Source organism: Nerophis ophidion, linkage group LG11, assembly GCF_033978795.1.
Source record: "Nerophis ophidion isolate RoL-2023_Sa linkage group LG11, RoL_Noph_v1.0, whole genome shotgun sequence".
Classification (NCBI taxonomy): domain Eukaryota; kingdom Metazoa; phylum Chordata; class Actinopteri; order Syngnathiformes; family Syngnathidae; genus Nerophis; species Nerophis ophidion.
Window position 1 is genome coordinate 59,294,094 of NC_084621.1, and position 14,073 is coordinate 59,308,166.

Below are 14,073 nucleotides of genomic sequence, written 5' to 3' on the forward strand. Positions count from 1 at the left end.
AACTGTATTTATGACAAACATGGCATTTTTATTAGAGTAAGCCAGCATTTGTGGGTGTTTTTTGTCAGATGCAAAAATACTGTTTAATTATTTGGAATGAAATTAAATTAAATGAATGTGTCTGCCAATATGGAGGATTATATACTGTATACAAGATTAAATACTTCACTAAACTGGACTTTAAGACAAAATGAATGTGGTTATACAAAGTATGTTTTCATGGAGGATAGCTATTGCTGCTTCAGATACAAATACAGAAAGGTAAAATATACTCACAATACTTGATTTATTTTGTTAAAAGCAAATGGAACCAAAAAGTATTTAATATTAACTTTATTAAATACTTTTTGGAACCATTTATCATATCATAGTATCATTATGAAAACATTTTTATGAAAGCGAATAACTCCCTTTTTTCCCCGTAACTAATGTGCAACCTAAATCAACAATGACTAGAGCTGCACATATGAATTTAAGTTAAAAAAAAATAAAGAAGAAAAAAAAGTATGCATGCCTCACCTGGTGTTTAGTTCACCGCACGTCACTGCTACTTGTGTAAAAAAAGAACAAACCCCATGGTTTATTTGAGCAAACTACATAAATAGCATCCTGTAATTTGATGTTGATACTATTTTTTCATCTTGATAGATTTAAAACAAACACCAATGAGTTGACTGAGTACATTATCGCATAATTTATTCAGAAAGTATAAATAACGACAAATAAAGATATAATACTATTAACCGCAACATGTAAGTGGAAAAAAAAAAACAAAAAAATAACAACATTATGATTTATGCATTTACATAATGTGCTTGTTCTATTTTTAATCAAAGTGTCAGATTTATCACTGACAGTTTGCTTATGTTTTAATTTTTCCTCTGATTGTGTTTTATTTCCTGTCAGCGCTCTTATTTTGATTCATTTTCCTGCACGTTTCCCTGAGCGCCTGTTCCCCTCATCTGTACCTGATTGGCAGGCTGGCACACCTGGTGGCAATTGCCAATCAGGCCACTATTTATACCTGCCTCGTATTGTTTGCTGTGAGCTGTTCCTGTTTGCAGTTTGCTGAATCCTTGCTCCCTGTTTCTTGGTTTCCTGTTAGCCTCTTTCCTGGTGTTTTCCTGCATTTTCTTTTGGGCATTAAATCTTGTTTATCTGCATCCCGCCTGCCGTCTCTGCATCTTGGGGTTCGTCACTACCTTTACCTGACACAAAGAAAACAATCCGAAGTTGTCTTTATTTTTAAGTTATCGTGCCGTGATTTTACCAGTTCGGCCCATTTAGGAGTAGATTATTCTCCACGTGGCCACCTATCTAAAATGAGTTTGACACCACTGCCTTATAGCATTAAACAAGCTAACATCAGCAACAAAACACTTTTTTTTTTTTTTTTTATAAGATACAACTGTTGACAAGTTGGTAAGTTGAAAAGGTAAAACATTAAAAAATGTTCCTGAATGCAATAGAATCACATTTATGTCAACATGTTTTTATTCAAATTAATCTAAATCATGTATGCAAGAAACCATTTGACAGCACATTTTGTTTTAATAGTTTACTGTCAGTGGCCAGTCCCAATAAACATTGTAATATGTTTGTTAGCTTTTATTAGAGGAATACAAGTATAGGAATAAAGTACTTTCTATCTATCTACATCAGGGGTGTCCAAACTTTTTCCACAGAGGGCCGCACACGGAAAAGATTTAAAACATGCGGGGGACATTTTGATATTTTTCATTTTCAAAGCATAAAAAAATATATGGATTTTTTTTTTTTTTAACCTTTAGGGCTCCCTAAAATGTTAAAAATAATATTATTATTTTTTTATTTTATTTAACGCTTACGGTAAATCTCAATATCAAGTTAATATAAAGTTAAAAAAATAAACGGTTTTCTGTCAAAGACAACTTTGTTTTTTATAGAAAAAATGAAATTTTGCAGTATTTAGTAATTAGAACCCTAAAAGTTCAATAATGCAGGACACCATTGATTTTCATTTTTAATATTTTTGAGTAAAGTTAAATAAAATCCCACTAAATATATTTGGGATCCAAAAGGTACCCCACTCAAAGTGATACATTTTTATTATTTTTTTTTTTTTACTTTTAACAATTAGATTACGAGCTCTACTTCAGATATAACAATTTTATGTTTGAACTATTATTTTTGGGGGTTTTATGCTCTTGTCAAATAAAACTTTGTTTTTATATGGCAACCACACAATATATGCCATATTTTTTACACACAAAACATTTCAAAGTGATCATTTTTAAGTAATAATTCAGTATAACAGATTTTTTTTGTCCTTTTTTTTTCGAGCTCTGGAAAGAAAAAAAGAAAAATAAAATAAACAAAGATAAAAGGAAAAAAAAACAGCCAGCATGGCAGCTTTGTGTCAACATTGCCACTTTTTCTCATTAGATTTCACCTCATTCCACTTTTTTTAAATGTTTTTTTTTATTTTTGCAATATTATAAATTTGGCAGTTTTTGCAGAATGTGTGGCGGGCCGGTAAACGATTAGCTGTGGGTTGCAAATGGCCCCCGGGCCGCACTTTGGACACCCCTGATCTACATGATTTGATAGACAATCACAATAGATAAATTTAACATATGCTCAAGTTAATGCTTCTGTGAAATGTTGATGCAGCTGATTAGATCTTAAAAGTTTGCACTAAGCAATAAAGTTAAAAGCTGGGAGGTGAGGGGAGCAGCGAGCAGCAGCGGTGGCCGCGCTCGGGAATAATTGTTGGGTGATTTAACCCCCAATTCTAACCCTTGATGCTGAGTGCCAAGCAGGGAGGCAATGGGTCTGATTTTTATAGTCTTTGGTATGACTCGGCAGGGGTTTGAACTCAGGACCTTCCAGTCTCAGGGCAGAAACTCTAACCACAAGGCCTCTGAGCCATACAAATAGATTTCAAAAGTACTTTTGAAATGATTCTCATTTTATGTGGCATTCTAAATCGTTCAATTACAATGATTACTATATTAAAGGCCTACTGAAACCCACTACTACCGACCACGCAGTCTGATAGTTTATATATCAATGATGAAATATTAACATTGCAACACATGCCAATACGGCCGGTTTAGTTTACTAAAATAACATTTTAAATTTCCCGCGGAGTTTCTTGTTGAAAACGTCGCGGACGTTTTGTGACGTTATGGTTTGAGGGGACATATCAGCCCAGAACCACTTACGGCCTAAAGTCGTCTCTTTTCATCGCATAATTACACAGTATTCTGGATTCTGTGTTGCTGAATCTTTTGCAATTTGTTCAATTAATAATGGAGCCTATAAAGAAGAATGCTGTTGGTGGAAAGCGGTGTATTTCAGCTGTCTTTAGCACCGAGACACAGCCGGTGTTTCTTTGTTTGTTGTGAAGCTTTGACACAAAGCGGTCAAGCGAACATGTTTCTCTACGGCAACCAGCATGTTTCTCTACGGCAACCAGCATGTTTTTGGATGGGAAAATTGTGATATTAAGACTGCTCTTACCGGAGACATCAGTGGATTATATGTCCTCCTGCAGTAGCTGTCAAAAAAGGCAGCTGTGAGCTTGGCTCCTCGGCTTCTCTCTGAGACATTGCGTGTTCACCGCAGTCATCCGACTTTGAGGTATGTCTTTACAATCTCACTAAAACACTATTAAAACAATAAGCAGATAAGGGATCTTCCAGAATTATCCTAGTTAATGTGTCTAATTACATCTGAAACACTCGCACTGTTACCGCCCGGAGCCGTCTCTTTTTATTATAATTTTTTATATTTTTTATTTTTTCTAGTCCTTTACTATCAATATCCTCATCCACAAATATTTCATCCTCGCTCAAATTAATGGAGAAATTGTCGCTTTCTTGGTCCAAAGTGCTCTTATTGCTGGTGGCTCACTTTATAAACAATGTGAGGATGTGAGGAGCCCTCACACCGGTGACGTGACGTCGCGCGCACATACTTCCGATAAAGGCAAGGCTTTTTTATTAGCGACTAAAAGTTGCAAACTTTATCGTGGATGTTTTCTACTAAATTCTTTCAGCAAAAATATGGCAATATCGCGAAATGATCAAGTATGACACATAGAATGGACCTGCTATCCCCGTTTGAATAAGAAAATCTAATTTCAGTAGGCCTTAAATCACGCTTATAAATTTGGATCGAACACAATTAAATAAGTCAATTACTTGCTTGATTGAAATTAACTTTGAAAAAGACTGATATTTTGCAACACTATTGTCGAAATGTCCTACACAAATATTTTCTAAATGTTTTACTTAAATGCGATGTATTTGTTTGCTTGCACCCTGTTAACAGTTTCATCTAAAGTCCCATTGGGGTGTATTTTGGAGCAAAATTTTGTGATTAATCACGTGTTAACTTAAGAGTATTTTCAAAACACAATAATAATAATGTTCATGAAACATTCATCCATCCATCCATTTTCTTATTTCAAAATTACATCAATAACGCTTTCAAATTTGGATTAATCGCTGTCAATGTGTCATGACCTGCCATGACACGCCTGGCTTGATATATAATTTCCCAGTCCTTTGTATTTACTTAGTGTTACTTCCGCTTCCTAGTCACGATGTGGAGCGCTGATTGACACCGTTTGGTGATTAGGACACGCACTTGTTGACTATAACCGGCCGAGCGCTTTGTGTACATGCCACCTCTCAGACAGTGCTGGAAGTATTGTGTGCACGCCTTAGTGTGTTGCTGTCTTTTGCATCTTTGCATGTTTTTTTTTTTTTTTTGCTGCTAAGATAATAAATTAGCATTTTTACCTGCATGTCGTGTTCTGGCTCTGCAACATGGGGTCACGCCTACTGCCGACAATGCAAGTTTTTGACACAATTACTTGCGGAATCTAAATTAGGGTTGAAAATGACTCAGATACTTTGCAATTATTAGAATATCATTCAACATTACTTCATGTTTTACTCAAATTCATGTTATCAATTTGCTCAAAACCTGGTAGCAGTGGTATCTAAAGTCCCCATCGGGGTGTATTTTTCAAGCGGAATTTTCCACAAAGCACACCAATCCCCTCATTCATCTTTGCAAGGCGTATGCATCGATCGAGTGATCACTGACCATATAAAAACGCATGCCACCTTTTAAGTAACCCTCTTAAAAGGTGTGGCCCAAATAAATCGCAGGACTAATTTGCATTTCTACATGATGGATGTCATCATTTCTGTGATTAATCGCATGCGTTAAAGGGGAACTGCATTATTTTTGCCTACCGTTCACAGTCCTTTTGTAAGAGAAGCACACATTTGTTTTTCTTTTTTCATGCATTATGAATAGTAAATAAATGCGATCCAAAATCTGCTTGAATAAGGCATTGAAGTTGCTCTATTCTGCCTATAGAGCCCTTAAAACATTCAAACACCTAATAAGGTTTTACAGTATATGCATGTTGTAAGTATATATGTAATGAAGAAGCAGGCACATCCATAATAACATGCAATATTTACATATTTTCCTCTTTAAGCATATTTGGTGCATTAATTAAAAAAAACAAATTAGGACGTTGGCTTTTTCCTTCGACACTGATTACTACTGACTGCAGACTTCTTGAGAACCAACAAACATAGTAAAACATCACATACTGTACAGTGTCTGCTGTCACTGGGATGCGGAGGGATAGAATCTCATTATATTCCTGTTTAGATGAAAAAAAGGGGCGGAACCAAGTGTATTTGTGTGTCTTTCTTGCCATTTCTGGGTCTGGATTGGCTGTCTAAGTGTACCACCTTGTTGGATGATGTCATTATCCTTCTACTATCCTGGTAAGATGCATTGACCTACTCAGTCACCTAGCGGTTAGAGTGTCCGCCCTGAGATGGGTAGGTCGTGAGTTCAAATCCCGACCGAGTCATACCAAAGACTATAAAAACGGGACCCATTACCTCCCTGCTTGGCACTCAGCATTAAGGGTTGGAATTGGGGGTTAAATCACCATAAATGATTCCCGGGCGCGGCACCACTGCTGCCCACTGCTCCCCTCACCTCCCAGGGGGTGATCAAGGCTGATGGGTCAAATGCAGAAATTAATTTTGCCACATCTAGTATGCGTGTGACAATCATTGGTACTTTAACTTTAACTTTAAATTTATTTATAGGGCTGTCAAAAGATTAAAATATGTAATCATGATTAATCGGATTTTGGTCATAGTTAACTCAAAATGTATCGCAATTAATCACAGATATACATAATTTTCATTATTAATAAATGTACCATTGACAGATCCTTTCAGGTTTTAACACCATGAACGGACAATTAATTTTCTTCATTGAAATTTATTTTAAACTGTATGCTTGTTTAAACAGCTCAGCCCCAAAAAACATGATTTAATGAAAAAAAATGTTTACACTGTGTTTGTATATTACCAGGTTTTGTTTTTTGTACAAACACATTCTGCTGTAGGAGCACCTGCGTTCAGAGGAGGAGCTACAATTCCATCTTTAAATACCAAATTTCACGCATAAATAACAAAAAATGTGGATTGTTATGATCATGCTTTGATTGTCAAAGATGTTTAGTAATATCCATCCATCTATTTTCTACCAATTGTCCCTTTTAGAGTCGGGGGGAGGCTTGACCCTAGCCGAGCTGTAATCTTCAACATTTCTACCTGTATAAAATGCTTTTGATATTCTGTACATTACATGTTGCAACCGTCTTTAATTTATATTGAACTTTTATGTCCTCTAACTTACTAAATCAGTCCCAGTAACAATCTAAGTGGTGTGTTATCACTGCACCTTAACCGTAATCAAAACACAGAAGTGAAGCACCACCCACTGTACGACTCCTCTTCTCTCGGCAGAAAATAGTCATTTCTTGTCGGGAGAACAACTTAATTGCCATGGCTTCGAACCTGATATTTCCATAAGGTAGACTTTTCTTTATCTATTTCTGCTCGTTTGTGGCTTATCAGCCTCAAGTGAACTGCAGCCAAGTTCCCAACACCACCCGAGGGTCAAAAAGGCCAAAAATGTGTGCGTTTATGGCCCGTTAGAAAAATGAGTGCCGTTATCAAAATTTATAGTTAGCGCGTTATTATTGTGTTAACTCTGACAGCCCTAATTATTTATCATCAACAATAAACAGCAGCTCACCTGCTGATGATATTAACATAGCCACACAAGCTAGTGATCACGCTGCCGCTATAAATAGTGTCAGCGTTAGCGCTTATAATCACAATATCACTAATACTTGGTTAATATTCATGCAAAATGTAAATAGGGTATTGTTAAAGATTTTTGGATGGTTATTTAGTTTGATTTATGGGTGTAATGGAGGACCTCCCATTGGCTTCAATATAAGTTGACTTTTATTTACGTTTATTTACGACTTAGAATACCCCCCATCCATCCATTTTCTACCGCTTATTCCCTTTCGGGGTCGCGGGGGGCGCTGGCGCCTATCTCAGCTACAATCGGGCGGAAGGCGGGGTACACCCTGGACAAGTCGCCACCTCTTCACAGGGCGAGTTAGAATACATTTTAAAAAAAATACATCAGTGGTCTTGTCTCTTATAATGATTGTGAATGATAGGAACAATTCCAAAAAAACTGCAGTTCTCCTTTAACTTTAACAGCTCTTAAACAAAATCAATAATGCATGTGACAAAAAATGCAGAAAATGTGGATATTTATATGCTCAATACAAGGTTGGGCAGACTTTTTTCTTTTTTTTTGTAGAGGTACATAAAAGAGAATTGAGAAGAGAATTATAATGATAACAAAACGAGTTGTATTAAAAAAATGGATAAATGTTGATAGTCCAACTCATACTGACTGGTATACACAGGCTATGGAGATGATATCACTAGAAAAAACTGCATTTAGTTTAGATAACAATGAGTCATATATTGGATTATGGGATCCATTATTGAAATTTGTTTTAAGTATTAAATGAACCAAAATATGAATTATTATATATTTGTGTAAACATTTGGACACAGTGTGTTATCAAGCTTTTGAGATGAGATGCATTGTTCATTTTTTTTTTTTTTTTTTTTCTTTTGTATTAACGTTTTTAATGATAATATCAATGAGGGATGTGTTATCACTGCTATTTTGGAATTGTTACTAATAATGATTATATTCATTTTTGTTTCACTACTTTTAGATTGTACCGTGTCATGTTTGTGTGTCCTCAATTGCTCTGTTTATTGCTATTCTGAATGTTGCTGGGTCGGGTTTGGTTTTGGAATTTGATTGTATTGTTATGTATTGTTTTGTTGGATTGATTAATAAATTCATTTAAAAAAAAAAAAAAAAGACAAGATATTTCCATAAGGTAGACTTTTCTTTATGTATTTATTTATGACTTACTTGTGTATATGTAAGGCAGCTTGCTTCGTTTGGATTCAAACTGATTCTTACTCTTACTAGATTAAAAAGGTATGCAGGAACCAAAGTAGGCAAAGTAGTGTTTTGTAGTTGTTTTTAAGCAAAGGCACTTCCTGGTAAAGCAGTCCGCAGTGTTTAGCACCTGGGATTACTCGAGTGGCGAGCTAAATTAAGAGGCTGTGTTTCCATTACCCATAAAAATGTGCAAAAATCTAAATATCGCAATAAACGACTGGTGATGAAAACAACCATATATTTAGAAAAAACTCTCAAATATCGCAAAAACATTTTTGCGCTTTCATGAGATGGTTTTTGAGACATTTCGATATTGAAGTTCTGCGATTAGGTGGCAACTTGTCCGGGATGTACCTTGCCTTCCGCCCGATTGTAGCTGAGATAGGAACCAGTGCCCCCCTGTGACACCAAAGGGAATAAATGGTCAAAAAAGGATGGATATTGAATTTTTTTGCAAAAGCATGACGGTGGCAGAGGGGTTAGTGCGTCTGCCGCACAATACGAAGGTCCTGCAGTCCTGGGTTCAAATCCAGGCTCGGGATCTTTCTGTGTGGAGTTTGCATGTTCTCCCCGTGAATGCGTGGGTTCCCTCCAGGCACTCCGGCTTCCTCCCACTTCCAAAGACATGCACCTGGGGATAGGTTGATTGGCAAGACTAAATTGGCCCTAGTGTGTGAATGTGAGTGTGAATGTTGTCTGTCTATCTGTGTTGGCCCTGCGATGAGATGGCGTCTTGTCCAGGGTGTACCCCGCCTTCCGCCTGATTGTAGCTGAGATAGGCGCCAGCGCCCCCCGCGACCCCGAAAGGGAATAAGCGGTAGAAAATGGATGGATGATGGAAACACTTTTTTGCATTTAGAGGGCACCTAAACAGCGAACCGACCGAGCGCCCATGCAGGACAAATAGGGCAGACGGGTCGTCTTGGTCTCACTTCCAATTGGTCGGTGGGGGAAAGTGAGGCGCAACCGCCGCACCGGGCCGTCTCACGGGTGCTTTCCCCGCAATAGAGGCCTACCCGCAGGCTCGGTGAGACCCACATGCCCTGACAAATGTCAAAGGGGACGTGAGGGTGAACACCCGCTCCCTTTGTCTTCTATTGATATCACGGATCATTGGTTACAATTTTGATTGATTGATTGAAACTTTTATTAGTAGATTGCACAGTTCAGTACATTTTCCGTACAATTGACCACTAAATGGTAACACCCAAATAAGTGTTTCAACTTGTTTAAGTTGGGGTCCACGTTAATCAATTTATGGTACTATCTTCCCCCTTTGAAATATCGCTTTTATTTTGAAAATAACTGCATTGGAAACGCAGCTAATGAGTAAAGAATTCCAAACAAAAAAGGGAGAAACTCACCCGCCGTGCAGAACTGCTATTATGTCTGTTGTTGGAGCCTCGGCTGAGTCAGCTACTTGATGTTTGCTGCCTCAAACTGATTTTGTCAATAACACTGCTGTAGAAAAACAGACAGAATGAAAAATGTCGACTTAGTACAGAAGCTTTCCCTCTAGGGAGGGGAGAGACAAGTTGGGGGACACCATTAAAAAAACAATTTATGATTTTTAAAAAATCACCTTGGTTAAATGATAAATAAATAAATGGGTTGTACTTGTATAGCGCTTTTCTACCTTCAAGGTACTCAAAGCACTTTGACCCTACTTCCACATTTACCCATTCACACACACATTCACACACTGATGGAGGGAGCTGCCATGCAAGGCGCCAACCAGCACCCATCAGGAGCAAGGGTGAAATGTCTTGCTCAGGACACAACGGACGTGACGAGGTTGGTACTAGGTGAGATTTGAACCAGGGACCCTCGGGTTGCGCGCGGCCACTCTCCCACTGCGCCACGCCGTCCCTATTAAATGGAGTGATAAGAGCTTGTAGCAATTGGACACTGTTGTAATCAACATGCTCTCACATAAAATGTTCCCTCTTTATGTCAAACCTGATGCCGATTGTTAAAGTTAAGTTAAAGTTAAAGCACCAATGATTGTCACACCACCCTTGATCACCCCCTGGGAGGTGAGGGGAGCAGTGGGCAGCAGAGGTGCCGCGCCCGGGAATCATTTTTGCTGATTTAACCCCCAATTCCAACCCTTAATGCTGAATGCCAAGCAGGGAGGTAATAGGTCCCATTTTTACAGTCTTTGGTATGACTCGGCCGGGATTTGAACTCACGACCTACCTACTAGGCTGTTGTATGTTTCGGAACCAAATTTTAGCAATAACCACATCTATCCCTTTCGGGGTCGCGGGGGGTGCTGGAGCCTATCTCAGCTGCATTCGGCCGGAAGGTGGGCTACACCCTGGACAAGTCGCCACCTTATCGCAGGGCCAACACAGATAGACAGACACGATTCAGATTCACATTCACACACCAGGGCCCATTTAGTGTTGCCAATCAACCTATCCCCAGGTGCATGTCTTTGGAAGTGGGAGGAAGCCCGAGTACCCGGAGGGAACTCACGCAGTCACGGGGAGAACATGCAAACTCCACACAGAAAGATCCCGAGCCCGGGATTGAACTCAGGACCTTCGTATTGTGAGGCACATGCACTAATGCACTACTCAGTGGCCTAGTGGTTAGAGCAGGGGTAGGGAACCTATGGCTCGCGAGCCAGATGTGGCTCTTTTGATGGCTGCATCTGGCTCTCAGATAAATCTTAGCTGACATTGCTTAACACGATAAGTAATGAATAATTCCGGGTAATCACAGTGTCAAAAATAACGTTCAAAATATAAAACATTTTCATGCATTTTAATCCATCCATCAGGTTTCTACCGCACCTGTTCAAGAAGTTGCATTAATGGTAAGAAGTATTTTATTTAATGTTGGTTAGCTTCATAATAACAATGTTATTAAAAAAAATAAGAGACTTATTATACTCTAAAAATGTTGGTCTTACTTAAAAATGCACTCATTTAGTTGTATTCAGTCTTAAAAAAAAATATTATATGGCTCTCACTAAAATAATTTTTAAAATATTTGGCTTGTATGGCTCTCTCAGCCAAAAAAGGTTCCCCAACCCCCTGGGTTGGAGTGTCCGCCCTAAGATCAGTAGATTGGGAGTTCAAACCCCGGCCCGAGTCATACCAAAGACTATAAAAAAATGGGACCCATTGCCTCCCTGCTTGGCACTCAGCATCAAGGGTTGGAATTGGGGGTTAAATCACTATAAATGATTCCCGGGCGCGCTGGCACACGCTGCTACCCACTGCTCCCTCACTCCCCCAGGGGGCGATCAAGAGGATGGGTCAAATGCAGAGGACAAATTTCACCACATTCAGTGTGTGTGTGTGAGAATCATTTGAACTTTAACTAACCCAAGTCACAAAAAGTATTAACTTTGAAAAAGAATCTGCAGTTCCTAGATAGAACGTGCATGCACACTTTGCAAACATAAAACCAGTTTTTTTTTTGTTTTTTTTTTAGTGAAGTCAGTCAAATTCTCTGCGATAGAGTTAATGGGGGGTGGGGGAGAGGGGGGGTGTATCTTGACTACAGGCCACTGGATTCAATTAAAGGAAGAGCAGATAGGTGAGCACTGATTTAAAAGACAGTATTTCAAACTGCACCCAGAGTATGAAGTGGCGCTTTCACGCTGATGACACTAATTCTTCTGGGAAATTCATGTAAGTTGGTGTCTGGACTTTTTTTTATTACTTAGCCAAAGCGCCAAAGAATGTCTTATTTTTTGCTCTGCCAATTTTTCAAATGCGCAAATCTGTCAATTGCAGCATAGGATTGTTTGACTGATTGTTTGATTGGTAGATCATTATCATTTCAAGTTATTCATTCAAGTGTGAAAGTCGTATTTTTTGATAAATTCGATCTTTTTATGTACCGTACTTTTCGGACTATAAGGAGACAGTACACCTTATAACACGGAGCGCCTCGGGTATGTGTTAATTCTGGTTGTGCTTACGGATGTCAAACCAATTTTATGTGGTACAAAGTGTAATGATTAATGCGACCATTAGATGGCAGTCACACATACGTACATGTGGGCGGCAGGTTGACGACTGTTCAATAAACGATGCTAGAAAGTATCGGTAAGCAAGCAAGACCAAAACATTGATATTTCATTGAAAATATAGAACATTACACATGGTATCTGTCAACAATATTTTAGAACAACTTTGCTAAGCTACAAATCTGCACTGCTTGATGTACGTGAAAATGGATGGATTAACCAAAATGTAGTTTTTTTTTTATTAAGAAAAGTCCCATTTAAAAAATTATTTTGATTTCTTCTTTGTTGTCCGGTGGATATTGGCAGCTATTTCTTCCGATTGGGCATTAAAACTAAGACTCAAAAGGTAAAAATTTGAACGATACTGGGAGAATGAAAACGTTGAACCCGGTTATAATCGATGCTCAATTCCCAGTGCGACTACTAAGCGAATAAAAGAGCAAAATTCCCTAATGTATAATAACTATGCCTTTTGTGGCAGAGGATGCAAGTTGGATGCCAGGCTAGGGTTGTGTCAGTGATGGTCTATGGTGCAAACAATAAACAAGACCGTCATGCCGTTGTTTTCATATGATAAAAAACTTAAAGACCGTTATTCATTTTTTTATTCTGTTATTTGTGATATATTGCTCTGAAAAATATATTTTTTAACAATGTGTGCCCTGTAGTACTCCAAAACATGCATCTAATTAAATCCAACTTTGAGTAAAATGGTGATTTTTAGAAAATTACCACGCCGGCAAGAGTGAAGACAATCGGGTAGGCCTTGGCAACCAGATGGCTTTTATTTTTATTTTTTATTTTTTCAGTGAGTTGGCAACTAGGAAATGGGATTTGTAGCTCTTTGAAGGGAGCCATATATTGAAGAACCATTCTTTTCAAAGAGCCATTTAAAAAACTGGCTCATTGTCATTTGTTATTATTTTTTAGATGTAACTTTTTTTTTTATCAAGAAAACAATGATTGGTAGCAGTTAAATATATTGGGTCAGAAAAATTCTTAAAATTGACAGATTTTTTTGGGTACGAATTATTCTAAAATATTTATAGAAAATAAATGTTGCTTACGTTTTCATTGTTTCGACATTCTGTAAGGTGGAGCATATCCGATATGAGCATTGAGAATGAAACCCTGTCTACACTAAGCCGGATAACTCAATAAACAAATAATTATTTAGCCTTAGCGCCGTTTCGGCCACACTAAATCATTGTTTTAGGTTCGCCTCCGTGGATAATTTTTGACACGGGTAAGTGCGCCGTGTATTTCTTGAATGTTATCATTGTATGGACTCATTGATCGTTTACCAACTTAGTTCGAAGAGGAAGTGGTACCAGAAAGACCGCGCTCCACACAGGAAGTGACGTCAAAAAGAACACGCCACAGCCTGCTTCATAATAAAGCAGTTTCGTAACTCGGAGCTAACCACTGGAAATATGGAGACGAGTCATCCAGACATGCCCTTGTTTCTCCTTCCGTCTGCACAGATGCTTGTGGAAATCACACATGAATACCTTAAGAGAAAGTGATTGCAGCTATTTGGGATACAACACTTCTCAGACGGCAAGAGAACTTTACAATGTCCAGGTCAGCTGGTTTTGTACTCCATTTGTCGAAGGAGAGACAACGAGAATGCGGGCTACCGTGGATTTGATTTTTTTAAAAAAAGGTAGTGTATGCTTTGTATTACCTGGACGTCA

The 14,073-nt window shown here is 38.2% G+C and overlaps 1 long non-coding RNA gene across 1 annotated transcript in view; it reads right to left on the reverse strand.

The window, feature by feature from the left end:
* The window catches only part of LOC133561453 (uncharacterized), a 113,511-nt gene that overhangs the window by 18,623 nt on the left and 80,815 nt on the right, over nt 1-14,073 (reverse strand). The window contains exon 2 of the long non-coding RNA XR_009808702.1: nt 9,753-9,849. This is a non-coding gene — a long non-coding RNA (uncharacterized LOC133561453). The remainder of the gene's footprint in view (nt 1-9,752; nt 9,850-14,073) is intronic.